Raw genomic sequence first — 8,272 nt, 5'->3', positions numbered from 1 at the left:
TATTACAATGCTCCTATTGGTTGTTCATTAGATGTCCATTGTCTGTTGCAGCAGTTGTCACATCGCACGATTTTGACCCGAAATATCTGACACAGTCAGTCTTCCATTGGAGACTAAGATTCACTAAATCAGCCACCTGTGAGTATGTCACCCTGAGAGATCCAAGGCGGCCTATTTTAGCTCACAAGAAACAATTTCTTCTCCAATTTAGAAATTTTGTCTGCGACTTCAAAATCGCTAAAATCGCATAGTGTATACCCAGCTTACTGACAATGTGCTCAGTCTGCGTCCATATGTTGGTTTACCATGGTCAAATACTAAAGACTCCTCTGTGGATGCAAGCAAACATTGGTGCAATGAACGAAGCGGATGCATTTGTATGGTTGAAGCTGTAATGAGTTCCATTAAAAAATGACAGACAGTGGCATCAACGGAAAATCAATGGCATGAATTCAGAAAAGGAAAAAAATTGTAAAAAATGTGAAGAATGACTGACCAGAAACATCAACAGAAATGACAAATGTCATAAAAGCTCTGTCATAGCAACAGCATATTAACTCCCCCACTGAATAGAGCCATGCTGGGAGGTGAAATTTCAAAGTGTTATATTTCTGAACTAAATATAACAACACCCTACCCCCCCACCCCCCCCACCCCACCCCTCCAACACAAGATGTCCTGGAATCCATATAAATAAATAAATAAATAAAAAACCTAAGAACTGACCTAAAAAGGCAAGTAAGTGAGAAAAAAAAGCTGCCTACATTCCCACAAGAGGAATAGCGGCTGCAGAACATCTCTGCTGAGTTAATCAAAATGCGCATCTGTTGTAAGTCGGTATTGCTAAAAGTCATACATACAAGTTAATTTGGTCTACTCAGGTGTAGTCTTAGCTCGGTCCATCTACCGGCACATCCTTTGTTAATTTGGGAGAGCACAGACTAGCACAAATGTACGTGGACAGCTGCCCCTTCCCTCTGTAGCTAAGCTGCTTGGTCATTGCTCCAGAGGACTGGAAATACCTCCACACCTGAAGCAGGCAGGCCAGAGGAGTGGCTTTTGGCAACAAGATGGGGGGAACCCTATTGTCTGAAGCCTTCCCTCCGTCACCTTATGGGGTTACCAGCCGCAGTCATAACCTGCATGGTCAAGAAGAGATTCACTCACTGTAAGTTGGTCCTGCCCTCCATATAAGTGCCCTTCATAATGTTTGGGACAAAGACCCATCATTTATTTATTTGCCTCTGAACTCCACAATTTTAGATTTGTCATTGGGCAGTTCCTTCTCTCCTCCATACTTTGCCTCTTGCCATCACACTGATATAGGTTAATCTTCATCTCCTCTGTGCAGAAGACCTTTTTCCAGACCTGGTTGCTCTTTTAAGTACTTCTGGGTAAATAAACCTGGCCATCCTGTTTTTGCAGCAGTGGTGGTTTGCATCTTGCAGTGTAGCTTCTGTATTTCTGTTCATGAAATTTTCAGCGGACGGTGGTCATTGACAAATCCACACCTCCTGAAGAGTGTTCCTGATATGTCAGACAGGGATTTTTCTGGGAATTCTCCCGTCATCAGTTGTGGAGGTCTGCATTCCCACAAGTGGGATTAGTAAGTTGACCAGTAGACTTTCTTGTTAAATATGTTCCAAAGAGTTGATTTTGGTAAACCTACGGTTTGGCCAATGTCTCTAACCATTTAATTTTTGTTTGTCAGTCTCACAAAGGCTTCTTTGACTTTCATTGGCACAACTTTGGTCCTCATGTTGATAAACAACATTAATCGCTTCCAAAGGTGACTGAAAGTCTAGAGGAAAGACTAGGTGCAGACAGCTCTCTTCTCCCTGCATAAATGGGGGGACAATGTATGAACCCCGCTGTAAGTTCTACATGGTGAAACCAAAATTTAAATAACCATTAATAAATTCTCAGAATGTGCACTTTAACCACATGTTAATTATGTGATTCCAAATTTAAAATTGTGTCAAATCAAGACATAACAGGTCTTTGTCCCAAACATTATGGAGGGCACAGTAAATGGAGCTCAAAGGCCTTATGGGAAACTGCTTGTGTTCTTTTGAAAATCAACTGATTTTTGTAGCCCTGTGTGGTTTAAGCAACCATTTTATTTATTTCTACATGTACACTCACTGAGTACTTTATTAGGAACACATACGAGTATCCATGCAATTACCTCATCAGCCAATTGTGTGGTAGCAGTGCAATGCATACAATCATGCAGATACAGGTCAGGGGCTTCAGTTAATGTTCCCATCAACCATCAAAATGTGATCTAAGCGACTTTGACTGTATTATGATTGGGCCCTGGTCCGAGGTCCAAGGTCACCTCCAGGGCTAAGCCGTGCAGGCAGAACACATGTAGGAACGGGAGTTTGGTGGTTTCCTTGGATGAGGGTAGCTTGAGTAGGGTGACAAAGTGGTACTCTGCAAGACTTCTGTCAGAGGCGTCCAGGGTGACATGGGCTCAGGCGGTAAGAGCAGTCATCTGGGAGTCGGAGAGTTGCCGGGTCGATCCTGTGCTGGGTGTGTCAAGGAACTGGACAGTGAAGCAGGGGAACTGGCACTTCTTGGCTTTGATGATTAGCCGATTCTCCAGGAGACGACGGAGGACTGGGCAGATGTGACTGACATGTTCCTTCAGGGAGGCGGAGAAGATGAGGGCAGCTTGGGTAGGGTGACAAAGTGGATGAACTCTACTATGATCAGAACCACAGATATCCCTCCGGCGACTGGTAAACCGGTAACAACGTCTGGAGGAGTTCCTGGGGCAGCTGGTTGCTGGACTTCCCCCGGGAACACTCTGGACAGGCAGCGACGAATTTGGCCTTGTCAGGTTTGACAGATGGCCAGCAGAAGCAGCGGCCCAGGAGGGCCAGCACACGGCTAACCCCAGGGTGACAGGCGAGGTGAGAAGAGTGGGCCCACTCCAGGACTTGTGGTCAGATGGCAGTTCCTTCCAGCAGGTGGCCCCCTCTTCAACGCCAGCTTGACTGCCAGGAGTTCTCGATCACCAATGCTGAAGTTTCTCTCCTTGAAAGAGAGACAGTGAGAGAAGAAGGCACAGGAATAGATCATGTCCAGGGATCTCTGCAAGAGTACCGCTCCGACACTTGTGTCAGAGGCGTTCAGGGTGACATGGGCTCAGGCGGTAAGAGCAGTCATCTGGGAGTCGGAGAGTTGCCGGGTCGATCCTGTGCTGGGTGTGTCAAGGAACTGGACGCTGAAGCAGGGGAACTGGCACTTCTTGGCTTTGATGAATAGCCAATTCTCCAGGAGACGACGGAGGACTGGGCAGATGTGACTGACATGTTCCTTCAGGGAGGCGGAGAAGATGAGCATGTCATCCAGGTAGACAAAAACAAACTTGGATATCATGTCCTGGAGGACGTTGTTAATGAGGTTCTGGAAGACAGCGGGCGCATTAGTGAGTCCGAAAGGCATGACCAGGTACTCATAGTGGCCACTGCTGGCCAATTGGTCAAATCGGCAGGAAAATGCATTTTTTCTGATTCGCTCCATAGTTATGAGCAAGCTAGTTTATACCTCAGTATTTAGCTAGCAAGCTGGTTCTGCCATGTCCAATTGAAATGTCTATGGACAGCTGTCTAGTTGGAATTAAATATCAAATTTAACATTGTAAAATTGGTAAAAGCTGAGGTAACTGCATATCACTATAGATACATTAAAATGATTGAATGGTGGTGTCTCAGTGGCGCAGCCTGGAGAGCACTGACCACATGCTCATTGCGAGCCGTGACGTCAGCGGTTCGAATCCGACCATCTGACATTTGTCGCATGTCTTCGCCTCTCTCTTGCTCCCTTTCTTCCTGTCTCTCTATACTATATACTGTCCAATAAAGCTGAAAGGCCTAAAAAATATCTTTAAAAAAATGATTGAATGGGCGAGGCGGTGTCAACAATTAGAATACCATTGTTTTTTTTCTGCTTACCTTGGAAATAAATCCTTAGGGTGCCTCTAATTGCAGTTATTTCTGCTAATGGTGGTGCAACCAGTTTATAAGGGGGCAATTACTTTTTCACAGTGGTGATTTACATGTTTGATTACTTTTTCATTAAATAAATTAAATACTAATTTCAAAAATTTGTTTTGTGTTTACTTGGCTTCCCTTTTTCATTTTTGTACACTTTGTCTAAAGATCTGAAACCATTATGTGTGGGGAAAATACTTTTTCAGGGCACGGTATCATCATATACAGTACAGTACATGATCAGTACAGTATTGATATACACATTTTCCCTGTAATGTTAACTACAGTATTGTTTTCCTATCTATTCAGCAGCATACAGTACATTTGTTGGTTATATTTCTTTGTAAATGTTGTAAATAACTTAAAATATGTGAAAACATGAACAAAGGTTGTTGACTGATGCAAAACATTAAGTAAAATTGTGTTCATTTCACAGATAATTTAATACACTACCTAATAAATGCATTGAAATAAAAATGGACAGATCAGCGAATATTGAACTCCTTTTCTTTTCATTTAACTTTTCAAGGTTGAATAAATGATGCTCTATTTTGGATAAAATTCCTCAATATGCTAATACTAAATAAAAATAGAGATTTGAATCATCACTATGACACTGTGCATGTCACGGTGCGGTGCAGTTTTCTGCCCTCAACAGCACCCTGGGGGTAGAGCAATGTTCTCTGCTTCATTTTGCTACAGAAGCTAACTCTGTTCTGCCCTCTAAACTAAGAGGAAAATTAAGAGGAAAAAATGAGCAGGTGAACCTCGAACCCTGGTCTCCTACATGAGAGAGAATCACACTATCCGCAACACTATATTTGCTGGGAGCCAAAGCCGCCTTTTTGGTTGATTAGCAAAGATGCATGAGAGGCATGAGATTACAATGCAAAATTACCATTTTTGACAGGACTGTCTGCACCCAGGGTGCTGTTGAGGGCAAAAATCTAACTAACCTATTTCAAAAGTATGGTATGTAATATAACCCAATATATGAATTACATTATACATTACATTACATTAATGGCATTTGGCAGACACTCTTATCCAGAGCGACGTACAGTTGATTAGACTAAGCAGGAGACAATCCTCCCCTGGAGCAATGCAAGGTTAAGGGCCTTGCTCAAGGGCCCAACGGCTGTGCGAATCTTACTGTGGCCATACCGGGGATCGAACCACCGACCATGCGTGTCCCCGTCATGTACCTTAACCACTATGCTACATAATAAATTCACATAAACTATTGAACTGTGAATGGGTGACTCCTATAAAAACGGGCACACCTTTTTAATAAACAAAAGGGTCCTCACCAACTTTGTCTTAATTAACTTTTGCACATCCATGTTTGTGATTAAGGCTTTAAAAACCAACAAAACCAAATTGATATTGATTGAGAAGGGTCCATGTTGCCTGTATTTTCTTTATTGATACTCTCCTGTTTAAAATAACAATTAGAGTTTATGCATGATTTTGACTTACCCTCTCTACATCCACCCCACCCCCAACAAATACATCTATATCACATTTGCAGAAGTTTTCCTTTTTCGAGACTGCTCTTTAAGATATTTGGCTCTGCATACACACACACACAGCAAAAAAGAGAAACCATGTATAACATCATCCCAACTTTGCATAAATAATTCAGAATTCAAGTCAGAAGATATATTTTGTTTTTGACACAGTCATACAATAAAAATAAATTCTGTTCATCATATCATCACCACAATTTTTTACATTTTATAGCTTTTTCACAAGCAAATTACCTCATGAACCACACATATCTGCAAAAATACATCTGTTTTCATTCTATGTTCAACAAACATTCTTCTTTTCAGGGGCATATATACTCCTCATACACTTTGGCAGTTCACACACTCAAATAGCAATAATTCCCACAAAGAGTAGTCCTAGTCAATATTATTTGTAAGAACAACACACTTTGTTGGTGGCCATTAGCAATGTTTTCATTGAAAAATGACTTTTAATATCAGCTAATTAATTATTTGCCCATTTTCATTCTTATTACCAATTTTACAATTACATAGCATGTGTCCTTAAATCATTTCATAAACCATCCAAAGAAAAGATGGAATTAAGAATGCAAATCATTCAAAATAGTCAGACTGTGCAAAACCAAAAGACGATAAGCATGCAAGCTGATCAACATAAACTGCTACTGTTATCATGACCCTATGGTTATGGGGGGGGGGGGGGGGGGAGGTGTATATAATTATGGGAATCAATCTCTGTGGCTCCTTCCCAATGGACTAAAACTTTGTAGTCCAGGACTTTTGAGGCCCTCTTGCCTTGAGACCCTGGGTAGTCAGTTTGGCTATTCTCCTCACTATGATCCCACCAGAGCATACTGTTTTCATATAACCCTATGGTGAGGGGGTTCCCATTCTGTTTTCATTAAATACAATCCAGCCAGCTCATGGCAGTTTTATTAAGAATACGACGCCAATATATTGCTGCACTGGACTGTCTTGCAACAAGTACAGCACTGCAATTAACTGGTTAGGATGAAACATGAGGAAAAGTGACAATTACAATATGAATACTCAGATATGTGATATTAAGATACTGTGAAGAATTGCAGTTTCCAGAAACCAATCTTTTTGCAGAGTTTTGCCACCATGTTATTAGTCTCCAGTTGTAAGTAAAATTTAGTGCATTTACATTGCTACTTGGATAACCCAAAATTGATGTGAAAACCTTCAAATAAATCTGTTTACACTTTAACTTCATATTAATTGTTTCATTCCAAATCCAATGTGCTGGAGTACAGAGCCAAAACCAATATGCACTTATCTACTGCAAAGTATGCTATTCAGGAGTTAATCAACTGAGGATGTCCACATTACTTGTCAAATTGGAATGAATTATGAATATAAATTGAATGAGAAGGATACATTTTGTTTTAATGTGAAAGAAATAAATACAGTAAATGCAACTGACTATTTTAATGGTCCATAAATGAACAGAGAACAGTCCAAGCACACCATAATGTGGCCAAAATGAACAGGATATGAACAGGGCAGCAGTTATTTTGTACCGGTTATTTAAATTCAAACCACAGATATATTGGGAGTTTTTTTCTAAGTGTTTGGCATAGTAATCATTTTCCAATCTGCCAATATATATATACAGTGCCCTCCATAATGTTTGGGACACATATCCATTATGTCTTGATTTGCCTGTGAATTGGCACAATCTTAGGTGTAGAATCACACAATAAACATGTGGTTAAAGTGCACATTCTCATATTTTATTAAATGGTATTTTTAAACATTTTGGTTCCACCATGTAGAATTTACAGTGGTGTTTCAGGGCACCATAATGTTTGGCTTCACAGGTGTTTGTAATTGCTCAGATGCATTTCATTGCCTCCTCAATGCTGTTATAAGAGAGCTATCAGCACCTAGTCTTTCCCCTCTTCTTTTGATCACCTTTGAAAACTATTATTGCTGATTATCAACATGAGCACCAAAGTTGGGGCAATGAAAGTCAAGGAAGCCATTATGAGACAGAAACAAGAATAAAACAACAATTAAGGGACATCAGCCAAACCTTAGGCTTACCAAAATCAACTGTTTGGAATATAATTAAGAAGAAAGAGAGCACTGGTGAGCTTACTAATCGCAAAGGAACTGGCAGGCCAAGACCTCTACAGCTGATGACAGAAGATTGCTCTCCATAATAAAGAAAAATCCTCAAACACATCTGACAGATCAGAAACACTCTTCAGGAGTCAGGTGTGGATTTGTCAATGAACACTGTCCGCACTGTCTTCATGGACAGAAATACACAGGCTAAACTGCAAGAACCACAAAAACAGGAGAAAGTTTGCCAAGAAGTACTTAAACGAGCAACCACAGTTCTGGAAAAAGGTATTGTGGACAGATGAGACTGATATCAGTGATCAGTATATTAGAGATTAAATGATATCAGTGATGTCAAGAGCAATGTATGGAGGAGAGAAGGAACTGCCCAAGATCCAAAGCATACCACCTCATTTGTGAAACACAGTGGTGGGGATGTTATGGCCCTGGCATGTATGGCTGCTGAAGGTAAGGCTCACTTATCTTAACAAAACTCATTGGCTGGCAGTTCATTTTAAAGCAAGACAATGATACCACACAGACTGCTAAAGCAACAAAGCTCAATTCTTGAGTGGCCAAGTGAATCACCCGGTCTGAAAGCAATTGAGCATGCCTTTCATATGCTGAAGAGAAAGGGGACTACCCCCCAAAACAAGCATGAGCTAA

The sequence above is a fragment of the Conger conger genome, chromosome 9 (genome assembly GCF_963514075.1).
Source record: "Conger conger chromosome 9, fConCon1.1, whole genome shotgun sequence".
NCBI classification, from domain to species: Eukaryota; Metazoa; Chordata; class Actinopteri; order Anguilliformes; family Congridae; genus Conger; species Conger conger.
The sequence above is the reverse complement of the archived record's forward strand: the minus strand, read 5'-3'. Positions refer to the sequence as shown.